A 16,270-nucleotide genomic window follows, 5' to 3' on the forward strand; every position below is an offset into this window, starting at 1 on the left:
TTTCCTGTTCAGTCCCTCAGAGCTTTCCTTCATTCCTTAACACAGCCACCTCCCCCAAAAGAGTTCCTCCCATTGCACTCGCTGCCCCGGCTATATTTTGTGCAGTCCTCCATGATTGCTCTTATCACGCCGGACTGTAATGAAAGTCTGTTTTACGGGGCTGGCTGCTCGACCGAATTCCTGGACGGAGCCTGGCATGGGAAAGGCTGTCAAGAAGGGTTTGGTGTGTGGCTGAGAAGAGATGAATGGCTGCACTTTTGGGGTCTGCAGGCGCCCATCTCTTCCTCATTGTGGCCTGGGTAGGGGGTTGCCAGGGGCTCAGGAGGGTGAGAGCAGGGAGAAGCAGGCCAGGTCCAGCTACTTTGGAGCAGGATGGGCAGGTGCTACCCAGAGGCAGGAAGCAGTGGCTGGAATTCAACAGGGAATTTACAAAACCCACTTATCTCTTCCCTTTGTATAGAAACCTCACAATTTAAGAAAGGAAGATGATAAACCTGAGCTTTAGGGTAAACTTCTACACTCAAAAGCAGGCTCTTGGGACTAGAGTTGCTGAAGAACTAATTAGAATGGCAGGTGGCAGTCAACTCAGGGCCCAGCACTGAGAGTGCAAAGGTGACCCACCTGAGTCCCTTCCCGGCTGGTTAACCCAACCCCAGAGACTTCAGAGCTCCCGCCTCTTCTCTTCTCCGCTGTGCCTCACCCTGAGCAAGTAAGTGGAACACAGGGAGGGAAGGTGGTGAATGCTGCGCCCCCAACCTCTCAATCCAACATGCTAATTGTCCTGGTAGAAAATTTCCGTGTAACTGTTGGAAATGACACAGATCATGAAACATGAGTAGTACATAAATCACATTACATTGGGAAATGTAAGTTATGCTTCTGCTTGTCCTATGATAGCGGTAACCACACTTTCACAAAGCAAGAAACAGGGCGCCTGGGTGGCTCAGTCGGTTAGGCGTCTGCCTGCAGCTCAGGTCATGATCCCCAGGTCCTGGGATCGAGCTCTGAGTCGGGCTCCCTGCTCAGCGGAGAGCCTTCTCATGCTGGCTCTTGTGCGTTCTCTCTCTCAAAAAAAATAAAATAAAATCTTTTTTAAAAACCCAAACAAACAAAAAAACCAAAGCAAGAAACAACAAACATCTCCAGCTCCATTCTGTACAGGGCCCAATACCACAGAAGGGAAGCTGGAATCTGATTCTAGAACATTCCGGCAGGTTTCTGCCTGCCTCTGGGCCCCACTCCCTTTGTGTTTTTGTTCTTTCAACTTAACTGAATGCCTTCTAGCAGGATAGCATTGTGGTGTCTCCCACAGGGGAGGAAATTTACCTTGAAGAAGGATTTGAGCAAGCAACCCTGTAGGTTAAAAATAAACGAAAATGAATTCCTCTCAGCTCTTTGCCTAGTTCTGCTTTCTGTTACACACCCAAGTTACAACCCACCGTAAGCATTGTTTGTCACACGGGAAAGAGAACCTGGCCCTCGTTTCCCTGAGCTGACCTCTCCCACGTAACTAAGGTAAAGGGAGCCGGCCGTTGCCTGCAGAGGACAAAGGTCTGAGCGAGCACTGTGGTCTTGGGAGGAGACGGACTCCTTCTGCACCCGGTTTCTTCTCATCTGTAGAAGGAGGACCACTCTACTGCTCCCCAAGGCTTCTGAGAGGAGGGGAATGAGGGGAAATATGTGGGAACAGCTAACTTTCTGAGGTGACCACGCAAGCCCACTGGCTTCAGTGCACAGAAGGGAGACGGAGGTGACCAGCCAGCCTGGGCAGAGTAGGTTTTTCCTGTTGTGAATCAGTAGGATATGAAGCTGGATGGTCCGAGGGCCGCGTCACGGAAAACCTTCATCAGCCGGAGCCGGCTGCATTTGGTCCTGTAGGCCATGGTAGCCTGTGAAAGACTTCATGAAAGTAGTGGGTTGGCAGATTAGTCTGGCCTAAAGTCTGGTTGGAAGTGGGGTGAGACCGGAGGCTGGGAATAGGGGTGAGGCTCTGGACTTAGAAGGCTGGGGGGGAGCAGGTGTGAGAGGCAGACCCCCGGAGGAGTCCAAATTGGGTTTCCAATTGCTCTGTATGTTTCCCCCACTGCTTCTTTCCTCCCTGTCTTTGCTTTTTCTCCTCCTTGTCCTTCTGTCTCCACCCCTATCCCCACCTCCATTATCAGCCCTGTGTCCCTCTACCACCTAAGGAGGCCCGCAAATGCGGCTCAGCAAATGCTTCGGATGATAAAGATGCTGCCCAGTGGGCCTCCCTGGGTAAAGCTGGTCTGGCTGGCATTGATTGGGTCATGAGCGGGGAGGGCAGACCCATGTTTTCTTTGGTATCTGAGTGAGAAAAGCTACTGCAGGTTAGAACTCACCGGAAGCTAGAGCCAAGTGACAGCACCTGACATCAAGTGCAGCGCAGCTGGGTGGGTGAGGAGAGAGGTGACAGCTCTGGGCTGCGAGGCCCGTTGCTCCTTCTACTCCAGGCCAAGGAAATCAGGTCACCCGATTCACTAGCCAGACACCAAGGGAGTGACTGCTGCCTCTGGAAAATCAACCATACAGAAATAGTCATGGAAGAGTGGCCAGGACATGGCACCTGGGTGAGGATCTCAAACTGGTGGCCACAGGTCCGTTCACCCTGCAGATGGATTTTGTTTGGCCAACTCGGGCCCCCGCACCCTCTATTATGTTACACATTGCCCTTGCTCCCTCTCTGCCTCATATATTTGCCTTCCTAGTCTCACCCCTGAGCTTATGAATTTACCAATCCCATCCTGGAAGGCACAGAGAAACACAAAGATGTTCCAGGAGCTTCCAACATTGCTGGGAAAACAAAACAAATACACAGGCCAAGAGGCTAGGATGACAGACCCAAAGTGTGGGGCAGACACTTGTATTTTGGAGTTGAGTTTACGTAGGAGATCTTCTCCCACTAAGGTCATGAGAAAAGGGTGTGTAGAAGTCAGGGGCGACTTGCTGGAAGAGACAGGTCTCAATGGAGATGAGGTAGGGATGCTCCTGGGTGGGGACAGGCAGGGGGAGCCAGCCTGGAGAAGGTGCACACACAGCACAGGACCTCTGAGGTGTTTGCACAGGGCAGTGATGATGAAGGCACAACAATCCAGGAAAGGGAGCCGGTAGGCGGGAGCTGAATTAGGGAGAAATTTTTTTTTAAGATTTTATTTTCATTTTTTATTTTTTAAAAAAATATTTTATCCAGGGGTCCTTGGGTGGCTCAGTCAGTTAAGTGTCTGTTTTTGGCTTAGGTCATGATGCCAGGGTCCTGGGATGGAGCCCTGCATTGGGGGCCCCTGCTCGGTGGGGAGCCTACTTCTTTTTCCCTCTCCCTCTGCCGCTCCCCCTGCTTGTGCTCTCTCGCTCTCTCTCTGTCAAATAAATAAAATCTTTAAAAAAAATTTTTATCCATTTATTTGAGAGAGAGCGTGCAAGAGAGCTCAAGTGGGTGGGGGAGCAGAGGGAGAGGGACAAGCAGACTCCCCGCTGACTGAGCAGGGAGCCTGACGTGGGGCTCCATCCCAGGACCTCTAGATCACGACCTGAGCCAAAGGCAGATGCCTAACTGAGCCACCCAGGTGCCCCAAGATTTTATTTTTTTAAATATCTCTACACCCAACGTGGGGCTTGAACCTACAACCCCAATCAAGAGTCGCATGCTCTACCGCTTGAGCCAGCCAGGTGCCCCAGAAATTTTGAAGATGTAAAGACTGGTGCAGGGTGGGAGTCGAAGGATCCAAAGGGTACCAGGGAAGCTTCAAAGCATCTTAGAGACGCTGCTCTAGTCACTGCGACAGGGAAGTCATAAGAAGGCAGCTGCTTGGGGTGAGGTGTGAGAAGTTGAGAGAAATTTTGATTTAAATGTGTTACATTTGATGGAAGAAGTATGCAGCTGGCATCTAGGATGGAGACGGAGGTGGTGATGGAGGGCTGCAGTGGATTAAATGGGACTCCCAAGGGAGATGAAGTGGGACAAGGTGGGGAGAGAAACCAGGGAAGGAGACTAACATGGAATTGGAAACAGATGTCAGCAGAGGAAAACAAGGTCTGTTGGCATTATTAACTACAGCGGCTTCCAGAAGAACGGAGCAGAGAAAAGCCCAGGGTTTGAAGCTAGGAGGTGACGGGGATTTCTGCTGGCGTGGAGAAGGGGACAACATATTTCAGAGTCAAGGAGAGCAGGTGGAGGGGAAGCTAACAGGTAGAGGTCGTTATCTCAAGGAGCATGTAGCAGAAAGAAGCCACAAGTAGGAACAAAAGGAAACCCACGAAAGTTTGAAGGTAGAAGGAAGGATCCAGAGGTGAGAGAAGAACTGAATCCGCTCAGGAGAACAGATAAAATGAAGAAGACAGGACCCAGAGGAGGTCGATGGAGATGCTCATCTTGGATTTCACAACTTTTGCATCTCCTTGCCCCGCAATGTTGGGCTGGGTCCTCGGTCCCCTCGCTGACCATGGTCCTCATTCTTGTGGTTAAGCAGCAGAAGGAAGTCTGCAAATGGCGAGGGGGTTCTTCCCTGGGGACTGGGACCCAGAGCACCAGCAGTTATCCCTTTCCCCTTTGCCACGGATTCCCTCTCTTTTCTCTATCGGACCTGGTCAGTCCGGGTGGCTAGATACCGTCCAGAGGGCTGTACACAGTAGTGAAGCCTCCGGCCCCTGTTTTAGGTGCGCAGGCACAGGCAGGCAGACAGGAAGTGAAAGTGGGGTAACCACGAGGAAGAGAGGGTGAGGACTGGGTTAATCATCTGAATTCTCAGCCACAAGCTCCCAGCCAGGGCTGAGATGGTGAGTGAGTACCTACAGATACAGAGTTCTTAGCAGCACGGTCTGTGTCCCTTCAGGGTCTGGTCACCTGTGCTGAGCACAGAACCACCACCACCAGAGCGAGCTGGCGGAGGTGGGAGCATCACCAAGCAAGGAGGTGTCTGTGAGGGTGATCTCACCAGAAAAGCAAACACACCCCTGGAGGGGAAGGAGGTGCTTGCTCCCTGCTGGGCTGGGGCAGGCTGTTCTCGAGAGAGTATGGGGTGGGAAGACAGATCTAAGCTGGGAGGGACAGCATGAAAGGAAAAAGGCTGGTGCAGGGATGACAAGAGCGAAAGGGGAAGGGGGGAAAGCCCATTGCTGGGGCTGAGTCAGAAGGTTTCATTTTGACTGAGCGTGAAGACTCTCTGAAGGGGTAGCTTGTGTGGATGGAGGTCTGGGTGGGCTGTGAGGCCCTGACCACGTGTCATCTGAAGGAGATCTAAAGCATCCTGAGCCCCTAAACTGTCATTTTCCTTTATATGCTGGGTGGGTGTCGATATCATAGAAAATGAAAACATTCACATAGCCCATGGCCCAGCTACTCTACTAGGGCACACACACACACACACACACGCGCGCGCGCGCACACACACACACACACACTTTATAATGGACTATTATTCATATAAGAAAAGGAAAGAAACAAAGAGCTCTATCTGCAATGACATGCAAAAGTATGTAAGACGATGTTAAGTGAAAAGAACAAGTTGTATAATTGTGCATGGTAGTATTTCAACTGATTAAAAAAAGAAAAACGATGTATATTATGTATTATAGAAAAATATGAATACCTTATATGTTTTTGCATGTGTATCACCAGGAATTTTTTTTAAAACCACTTTATTGAAGTATGACTGACATACAAAAAGCTGTATATATTTATATATATAACTTGAACTGTTAGTTGTTATTTTGGGGATTAGATTAGAAAATTAGCATTCTACGGAGGGGCATTTTTAACTAGATAGTATTCTGTGTTAAAAAACAAAATTCAGGGGCGCCTGGGTGGCTCAGTCGGTTAAGCGTCTGCCTTTGGCTCAGGTCATGATCCCAGGGTCCTGGGATCGAGCCCTGCATAAGGCTTCCTGCTCAGCGGGGAGCCAGCTTCTGCCTCTCCCTGCTGCTCTGCCTACTTGTGCTCTCAATCTCTCTGTCTCTCTGTCAAATAAATAAATAAAATCTTTAAAAAAATTCATACAACCCCTCCCCAAACTTGGGGTGCCTGGCTGGCTCAGTCAGAAGAGCATGAGACTCTTGATCTTGGGGTTCAAGCCCCATGTTGGGCATAGAGATCACTAAAGAAAAATAAATCAACTTTAAAAAGTTCAAGATCAAATTGGCTTTGTTCATCAATTCCTGAATTAGGCAGAATCCCATCTAGCAAATAGAAAGGAGCTCCAAGCAGCTACACAAAATAGAAGGATTTTATAGGCAGAAACAGAGGCAGATGGGGGGCGGGGCGGTGAGGATAGAACAATTAGCAAAAGAAAAGAAAGGATATTTTCAGGCAAGGTCTTCTTAGGGGGAAGAGCAAGGGTCTTATTAGGTGGATTACCTCATCTTCCTTTGGGGGACGGACAGGGCCTCTGTACAGATGACCTCACGGGTGTTTACCAGAAAATTCCTGGCCAACCGGTTAAGACCACATTTCTGGGGAAAGTTGGAACTGCCATTAGGTTAAGGACTAAGCCCCAGTTTGGTGACTTGGCCTAGCATAAGTGACTCCATTTAGGGCCTGGATTTTCTTTTTAATATCTGCACGGTGTGGTTTTTAATGGGAGTACATATTATTTAGCTTGATAGTTTCAGTGACCACATTTTGTGAACTAGACAGTCAGAACACAAGGCTGATACATATGAATTTTTATGGGGACAATGGAACAGAATATTTGCAAATTGAGGTCATCCTAGGAAATGAAGTACATTCTCCTTTCCTTCTCTCTCCTTTATCTGGCCTGAAAGCCTCACTCCTGTAAACAGCTTCTCTGGTTTAAATCTGGAGGGAAGAACATTGGCCTTTGAGTTATTCATTCACTGAATCCCTGCCAGTGTCCACTGTGCCAGTGTTTCAGGCCCTAGTCTCCTACTCACTCTCTGGCTGTGGGCTCTTGGACTTTCATATCCCTGTAAGATGGGGCGGTAATACTTTTGCTCTGCCTATGAAACCACTTAAAAGCATAGAGTTGAACAAAACCCAAAATGGCTGCACTAATGCTTCAGCGAAGCTTGATTTTATTATTTTTATTTTTTTTTAGCGAAGCTTGATTTTTTTTTTTTAATTTTTTTTATTGTTATGTTAATCCCCATACATTACATCATTAGTTTTAGATATAGTGTTCCATGATTCATTGTTTGTGCATAACACCCAGTGCTCCATGCAGAACGTGCCCTCCTCAATACCCATCACCAGGCTAACCCATCCTCCCACCCCCCTCCCCTCTAGAACCCTCAGTTTGTTTTTCAGAGGCCATCGTCTCTCATGGTTCTTCTCCCCCTCCGATTTCCCCCCCTTCATTCTTCCCCTCCTGCTACATTCTTCTTCTTCTTTTTTTCTTTCTTAACATATATTGCATTATTTGTTTCAGAGGTACAGATCTGAGATTCAACAGTCCTGCACAATTCACAGCGTTAGCGAAGCTTGATTTTAAAGTAACCTTTTCCCTCTCTTCTTCAAACCTCCCCTCTTCCCTTCTTCGTCATTCATTTCAGGAACCTGGTAGCATCCTGAAAATGACTAATGACTAAGGAGGCTGGCAGCATATACACAAATTTTCCCTATACCCCAACCCCACGCCCTTTCCTCCAGGCAGGCTTGCAGTCTTTGAAGGCCATAGCCTGCTGCCAGGCAAAGCAATGAAGCTATTATTATTACTCTTTATCCCAACCTCTATCTTTGCATTATATTTTGGCTCCAAAGCATGAGGTCGGTTTTCAACAACATCTATATCACACAAATGTGAAGATGAAATGAAAAAGCTTTTGGAGGTATCTAGAATCAGGAGGATAAGAGCCTTATATACAGATTTGAGGTTTTTATGAGTCATCATCAGACCATTATCCAAGGTCACAGTTAAAAAAGTTAATTCCTGGGGCATCTGATTGGCTCAGTTGGGGGAGTGTGCAACTCTTGATCTCAGGGTTCTGAGTCTGAGCCCCACATTGCATGTAGTGAATACTTAAAAAAGAAATAAGCCCAAAAACTTCAATTCCCTGCAGTAGTTAGTATCCAAAATCTATACTTACACAACTCAACACACAAAAAACAGATAATCCAGTCAAAAATGGGCATGAACAGACATACTGATGGCCAACAGACATATAAAAAGATGATCACCATCACTCATGATCAGGGGAATGCAAATCAAAACTATAGTGAGGGTGGCTCAGTTGGTTAAGCATCTGCCTTTGGCTCAGGTCATGACCCCAGGGTCCTGGGATGGAGTCCGGCATCTGGCTCCCTGCTCAGCAGGGAGCCTGCTTCTCCCTCTGCCTGCCACTCCCCCTGCTTGTGTTCTCTCTCTCTCTCTCTGCCAAATAAATAAAATCTTAAAAAAAAAAAAGCTACAATGAGATATCACCTCTTACCTGTCAGAATGGCTAAAATCAACAACACAAAAAACAAGTGTTGGTGAGAATGCAGAGAAAAAGGAACCCTCTTGCACTGTTGGATGGAATGCAAACTGGTGCAGCCACTCTGGAGAACAGTATGGAGGTTCCTCAAAAAATTAAAACTAGAATTATGGAGGTGGGTGGGGCGATGGGTGAAATAGGGGAAAGGGAGGAAAAGTACACTTATCTTGAGCACTGAGTAATATATGGAACTGTTGAATCATTATATTTTACATCTGAAACATAACATTGTATGTTAACTACACTGTTAACTATATAAAATATAAATAAATAAATAAACAAATAAATAAATAATAAATAAATAAATAAAATAGACTCACCTTATGATCCAGTAATTCCACTAGTGGGTATTTATACAAAGAATATAAAAATACTAATTTGAAAAGATATGAGCACCCCTATGTTTATTGCAGCATTATTTACAATGGTCAAGTTATGGGAACAACCCATGTCCATCCATAGATGATGAATGAATAAAGAAGATGTGGTACACACACACACACACACACACACACACACGCACGCACACACCATGCACAATGGAATATTACTCAGTCATAAAAAGACTAAAATCTTGGGGCGCCTGGGTGGCTCAGTTGGTTAAGCGACTGCCTTCGACTCAGGTCATGATCCTGGAGTCCCGGGATCGAGTCCCACATTGGGCTCCCTGCTCAGTGGGGAGTCTGCTTCTCCCTCTGACCCTCGTGATCTCTCTCTCTATCTCATTCTCTCTCTCAAATAAATAAAATCTTAAAAAAAAAAAGACTAAAATCTTGCCATTTGCAATAACATGGATGGATCTAGACAGTATAATACTGAGTGAAATCAAATCAGAGTAAGACAAATACCACATGATTTCATTCATATGTAGAATTTAAGAAACAAAACACATGAAGGAAGAAAAAAACCTAGATAAACAAAAAAAAACAGACTTCTTTTTAAGATTTTATTTATAAATAAATAAATAAATTTGAGAGAGACAGAGGGAGAGAGATAGGGAGAGAGAGCACAAGTGGGGAGGAGAGGGAGAAGCAGGCTCCCCGCTGAGCAGGAAGCCCGACCCAGGGACTGGATCCCAGGACCCTGAGATCACGACATGAGCCAACGGCAGACACTTAACTGATGGAGTTACCCAGGCGCCCCAAAAAACCAGACTCTTAACTACAGAGAACAAACTGGTGGTTACCAGAGGGGGCAGGGGTGGGTGGGGGGATGGGTGAAGAGGGTGAGGAGGATTAAGAGCACACTTGTCATGATGAGCATCAAGTAATATATAGAATGGCTGAATCACTATATTGTACACCTGAAACTAATACAGCACTGTATGTGAACTATACTGGAATTAAAAAAAAAAGATGGAAAGAAAAGTTCAGTTCCCTGCAGATGGCAAGTATGGAATAAATTAAACGGACAGTCCTGAAACGGATGTATTTGGATTGACGGTAAGTTGCCCCCAGGAAATAAAGTCACCTTTGGAAAATAAAACTAGGAAGAATCTGTGCATAATAGATGAGACCATCAACTACGGAAGCATTTCAGCCTAAAAGATGGTAAATGTAGTGCGTAGGAAACTGGGGGACACCCAAATCCAATTAGTATCCCAATGTATTGCGTGCTTGCTAAATGCCAGGTACAGCACGAGCACTTTAGTTATTCCATCCTCATAACAACCCTATTATCTCCACTTTATAGAGAAGGAGTGTGAGGCACAGAGAAGTGATTTGCCCGTGGTCCTAGCAGGGAAATGGTAGAGGCTGGATTCTAATTTCAGATCGTCTGACCCCAGAGCCTCATCTGTGAACCACTCCTCAGGAAACTGAGACTTAATATAGAAAAAAAAGGGATGCCTTTCAACGTCCAACTGAAAAAGAATGTGTTAACATAATGTTTCTAAACTTACCAGGTAACAAGAATCATTATTCTTGCCGTAATTGCTTCTCAAGCTGTCATGTACATATGAATCACGTGGTGACCTTGTTAAAATGCAGATTCTGATTCAGTAGGTCTGGGTGGGGCCTGAGACTCTGCAAACCGCCCTGCTGAGGGTCTGTAGACCGCACTTTAAGGAGCAAGGCTCTAGGCAGAGGGCAAGAAGGTCCCCGTCACTGGAAATGGATTTGCCCACTGAAAACGAAGAAACTGGGTTCTGCTCAGATCCTCAGTCTCCCATGAGGCAGCTTCCACCAGCTGAAGCCCTTCTTTGAGTCCCCAACACCTGAATTTCTGGACCTTCCTAGGCTCTGATCTCTCCCCCAAGACAGACAGCTTTTTCTTCAGCTTCACCCACGGGGCCCTGTGGGGTTCTTCTTGGCCAGCTTTCTCTTGCTGAGGTGATTTGAAGACTGAGGGGCCCTGAGCCAGCTGAGGGGGGAGCCTATGGAGAGCAGGAGGCGGGGCAGTGTGGGGGTAGACTCTGGGATGAGTGACCTGGCACTCTCTTGGGCCCTGGAAATGTTCGCTGAGAGAACAATAATAAGGGTGTACTGGAAAAGGAGCCGTGTGAGCTGGGTACAGGAGTGGGAGGTCTGGCGGGGGATAGAAGGTTGACTTTGCCTCCTTGGCTGTTTTGTCTGTGGCCAGACCTCAGTGTGAAGTTCTAGATGTAAGAAGGAGTTTGTGTTTTGTGAGGGCATGCGCTGGTCAATCTTGTTGATCTGCCAGATCTAAGGCGAATTATTTGTTGAATGAATGAACGAACAAATGAAGAGCTAGGGGAAGCGACACAGTGCCTGGAGCCCTTACCCTCTACCTCGTCCTTGGAATGGCTATGTGGATGACTCACGTCCTGCTGCCCACTCACTTTCTCAGCCCAAAACCACATGTCCTGGGGTGTGGTGGCAGTGAGCTGACCTCCTTCCCCCCTTCTGCCACAGGATCTTCATGACATACAGTTCCTGAGTTTCCAGCAAGTTGCCTTTCCTCCCTGCTTTCCCGAGAAGAGCTGAGAAATTTGGGCCTTGGAGAAAATGGAGTCCCAGTTTAGGTCTCCAGAGAGAGGTGTTTCTGAAGAAGTGTTCAAAAACACTGGGCTGTCCTGAAAGCTGGCTCGAAGGAGAACTAGAGACTTCAGAACCATTTCAAGCTCTAAGAACTATACTTGTGCCCCCTCTGTCTGGGTCCTAGGCCCCATCACACCCAAATGTATGAACTCAAAACCAAGGAGAGACCAGGCGATGAGCAGTCAGGAGGAGGCACATAAAGTCTGGAGTGGGTGGCCCTGTCCTCCACTCCTTGGGTGGGCAGAGGAATGGACCCACCCATTTGCCTGAGGCAACCAAAATCTGGCTCTTTATTGCTGAGGGACACTGGCCTGAGACGGGTCTCAACCAGTGTCTCCACATCAGAGCTTGGCTGTCTGGGTGCTTGAAAGCACCCTTCCGCTACACTCCGTCTCTGTCTGGAACTTTCCCTGGACCTGCTGGGCAGAGCCATGGATACTGGGTGCCCAGTCCTACTTGATGGGGAATGAGGAAATGTTTGAAGGCGGTGGCCAGCCATTATCCACAGCAGGTGGGAAAGTGCTGGTGGTGATGGTGATCCGTGGTCCTTACTTTATTATTATTTATTATTCATTCATTCACTTATTATCATTATCAATTTATTTATTCTGAACCTATTACCTGTAGGAATTGACTACAGGTGGGTGCAAGATAGATTTCCTTTCTTTTTTTTTTTTTTTTTAAAGATTTTATTTATTTATTTGACAGAGAGAGACACAGCAAGAGAGGGAACACAAGCAGGGGGAGTGGGAGAGGGAGAAGCAGGCTTCCTGCAGAGCCGGGAGCCCGATGTGGGGCTCGATCCCAGGACCCGGGATCATGACCTGAGCCGAAGGCAGACACTTGACGACCGAGCCACCCAGGCGCCCCTAGATTTCCTTTCTTGAGAAGTCTCAAGAGAATGGAGTTTTCAGTAACTCTGAAACATGGTCAGGCTACTGCCTTGACTTTATTTCTGGAGAGAACCTGTGCCCTTGGCTTCCTGCCTCTTCTTATTCTGGGGAAACTGGGGACAGTCTTGGAGTCAGGTCTCCTAGAAATGCCCTTTCTCTTCCAACAGGACTTGAGGAGGCTTAAAATGCAGGCAGTAAAAGCAACAGAATTAATAAAAATAAGGAGGAAAGAAGGGGGAAGTAAACGTGTTAACTTAAGTGCAAATAAGAGTTAACACCTAAGGGCATCCCATTTGCCTCTGCACTTACTGACAGCCAGGGAAGAAGCACCTACAAGCTCACAGTTTGTTAGGTTCTTTACTGGTTTACCTGTTCCTTCATTCTCTGTGCCTCAATTTGTCTGTAAAATAAGGTATATCAACTAGAGGTTTATGGAGAGCTTCCCATGAGATGATACACACAGACCACCTGAAACAATGCTTGGCACATTGTAAACATTTAATCCCAACCCTAGATATTACAACCTCATTCATTTGTGACTGTAGCCAAGTGGAAGGGAGTGGTGGGTAGAAGGGAGGTGTTTTTCCTTTATTCAAAGGTTCCTACCTTCTCTTTCCTGCTCCATTCAAGTCCTAATGGACAGCCTCTGAAATTGCCTCTGATCCTAGTCTGGCTCCACAATGTTCCCATTCCCACTGTAGTCTCTGCCCCTCCAAGTAGATTATTTCCAGGATGCTTACTTCCTGCTCATTGAACAGTGACCTCAGATGCATTTCCTTGACTGCAAGCCTCTCAGGCTCAGGAAGTGCAAAAGTGGTGTTGCCTCCTTTTGTCCCACTTCGGCAGGTCTGGAGGGGCTGGTGGGTCTGCTTTCCCAGCTCTCAGAAGCTTAACTCCATCAGGTTAGGGAGAGATGGAGACATCTCCACGAAAACTCCAAACCCATGGTGCCCAAGTTGATGTTTAGCAGCAGGTAGTAGGCTTTCTCTGTCCTTTAATGATGAGGATGGGTGAGGGACCCTTGGGCTTGCGAGCTCAGTGATAGTGACCCTGATCTACCAAAGATCCTACGGGCAGTTGGGGCCTGCGCCAGGCCCAGGCCTCCCACTCCCAGGCCAGTGAGCCCACCATGTGTCCTCTGCCACACACTGCCCCTCCCCCTCTGGCAGCAGGTTCCAGTTTTATGTGGCCCCTCATTTTCTTTTTTTTTTTTTTTTTAAAGATTTTATTTATTTATTTGACAGAGAGAGACATAGTGAGAGCAGGAACACAAGCAGGGGGAGTGGGAGAGGGAGAAGCAGGCTTCCCGCAGAGCAGGGGGCCCGATGTGGGACTCGATCCCAGGACCCTGGGATCATGACCTGAGCCGAAGGCAGATGCTTAACGACTGAGCCACCCAGGCGCCCCGGCCCCTCATTTTCTATGAGCAGTGCGAGAAGTCTGAATGAGCTCTTGGCCCAGATGGCAGCTCTGACAGCTGACATACACATAGTAGGCCTTCAGCAGTTGAATAAAGAGAGTATGAATGCCTAAGTAGTGTCAGCCACGTGTGAGAACTTTAGAAGAGTTTTATATACCTTGAGTCCTCACAATGGCCCTATAGAGTAGGGACTCTCAACATCTCCCCTTTACAGATGAAGAAAATAAAGCAGAGAATTTATTTGTCCTTGGTCACATGACTAGTGAATAGCAGAATAGGTAGTTTGGCTTTATAGTCTGTGTGTTTAACCACCAGACCAAATGGCCTCACTCAGATCCTAGAGAGTGTGCACCAACACCTTGACTCTAACAGAGAGATGTTATCCTTAGGATCTCTGTCTTCTTTCCCAAGTTCAGCGATAAGGTCGGAACCAGTGCCATTTGTGTATGACTTGGCGGTCTTCCTACCTCCTCTTTCCATTTTTAGCGCACTGTAACTTCTCTTACAGGCAGAGTCCTACCTCTCCTCCCCCCTGGCAGGATGAAGGCATCAGGACCAAGCAACTCCAGGTCTCTAAGGGCTGTACCCCACTGATGCTCTCTCCACTGGTGAGGTGGTCAGGACCCACCCCAATCCCCAACTTCTCCCTCCTTGTAGCCTGGTTGGCAGAGGCACCCTGTTGTCCTAAGGAGGAAGGACAGGACCAGCCTAAAGATGTTGATGGAATTCACCTGTAATGCAAGGGGAAGTCTCTGAATCTCTGCCCCAGGGCTCTCCGACTCCCTGCAAACCCATCCCAAGGGCCTGGGCTGCGCTCTCTTACCCTGATGGCTACTCACCGTGGCTGCCCCACCCCCTGACTCAGAGGTTGTCCAGTTAAGTATCTGCGAACTTAAAGGGCTAATACCACTGACCAGAAAAAGTATGTCCATGGACAAAAAGAAACAAAAACAAAAACAAAACACACATGCTGTGACAAGTCCTAAGCAATTCCCTTACAAACAATTGCTTTGAAATTTATTGTTTTTAAAATTTTATTATTTTTTAAATTCAAATATAATTAACATACAGTGTTGTATCAGTTTTAGGTGTATGATGATTCAACAATTCATCACTCAGTACTCATCATGGTAAGTGTACTCTTAATCCCCTTCACCTATTTCACACACATCTCCCCCAACCCAAAATCATCGTTTTAAAATGGCAGAACACTAAGGACCTTTAACAGATCAGTCCTTTTATTCAATTTTTTCATAACCTTGGAATGAATTGAAGGAGGAGGGAGGAACACATTTTAAGGTGCCAGAATTACATCAGAATTGCATTCTAGGGTCATTGCTCCCAGACATGAACTTTCTGCTTCAGACATGACCTTGGGACCTAGAGCTTTGTAAGTTACTCACAGAACTCCATCAGATGTTCTAGATAGGTCAGAGAATACTCATGTGCAGTTTAAGCCTCCATAGATGTCCCAGACAGAGCAATGATTTACAGGATCTTTGCTTCTGCTCTTCAGTGCCCTGCTACTAGAGATGGCAAAAAGGTGGAAAGGACTCTAGAACATTCTAAGCCTGGTAAGTATTTCTGGTTGAAATGCTTCAATCTCACTACAACCCTGACAAGAAAGCACGACTTTAATCTCCCGGCATGATTAGTTTTGATCTTAAGCTGCACAATAGAATAAATGCCCCCAAATGTGCAGAGCAAATCTTATTAACATCAAAACTATATTATACACCCTGTAGGAGACCAGAAATCAATGTTTACATCAAAAGAATACGAAAGCTTCTCGGATGCACAGAGACCGTCCCCTTCCACCCTTTCCTACATCCTAAAACAGGTATTTTTACATTAAGAGCAAACCGGAAATTAGCATTCTGTGCCTACTGAGTGCTGGTCACATTCGCGTACGTTAATTTAAGTCCTGCCACAAAGTAGGTACTGATTATTACATTTTACATTAGTGACAATGCAGTCTGAGAGATCTGGAATTTGCTCAAGGTGACACACTGCAGCAAGTAGGAGTCAGGACTTGAATCCGAAGCAGTGTCCTTCCTCCCGCACCACAGCCACGACGTAGAAAACGCAGGTCTACAGGAAATTAATGACCCACAGCCTTCCTGAGGCTCTGCGCCATAAACGGGGAGACAACCTGGTTCTCGTGACTCTTCAGTCTTTCTGTTTTCACCCAAGTGCATGACTGCGGGAGCAAACCGACCACGTGAGCCTTCTCCCTCCCCCGGCCAGGGCCAGTGCCTGTCTGGCCAAGGGCAAGTCACAGGTGCGACAACGTGCCAGGACTGGATCCGGAGCCCGAGGGCTCGAGCTCTCCCGCAGCGTCACTGGACGGACGGGAGGGGAACTCGGCCAGGTGTGGCCTCTGGACGCGGCAGGTCACTAGTGCGCTCAAAGGCAGGCTGGAGAAGCGGTCAGCACCGTGAAACGGGGCCCGCGAGATAGGGGGACTAGGAACGACCTTGGTCGCGGCCTCTAAAACCCCGCATGACGACCTCCGGCGG

Source organism: Phoca vitulina, unplaced genomic scaffold (assembly GCF_004348235.1).
Source record: "Phoca vitulina isolate PV1807 unplaced genomic scaffold, GSC_HSeal_1.0 scaffold12, whole genome shotgun sequence".
NCBI lineage: Eukaryota > Metazoa > Chordata > Mammalia > Carnivora > Phocidae > Phoca > Phoca vitulina.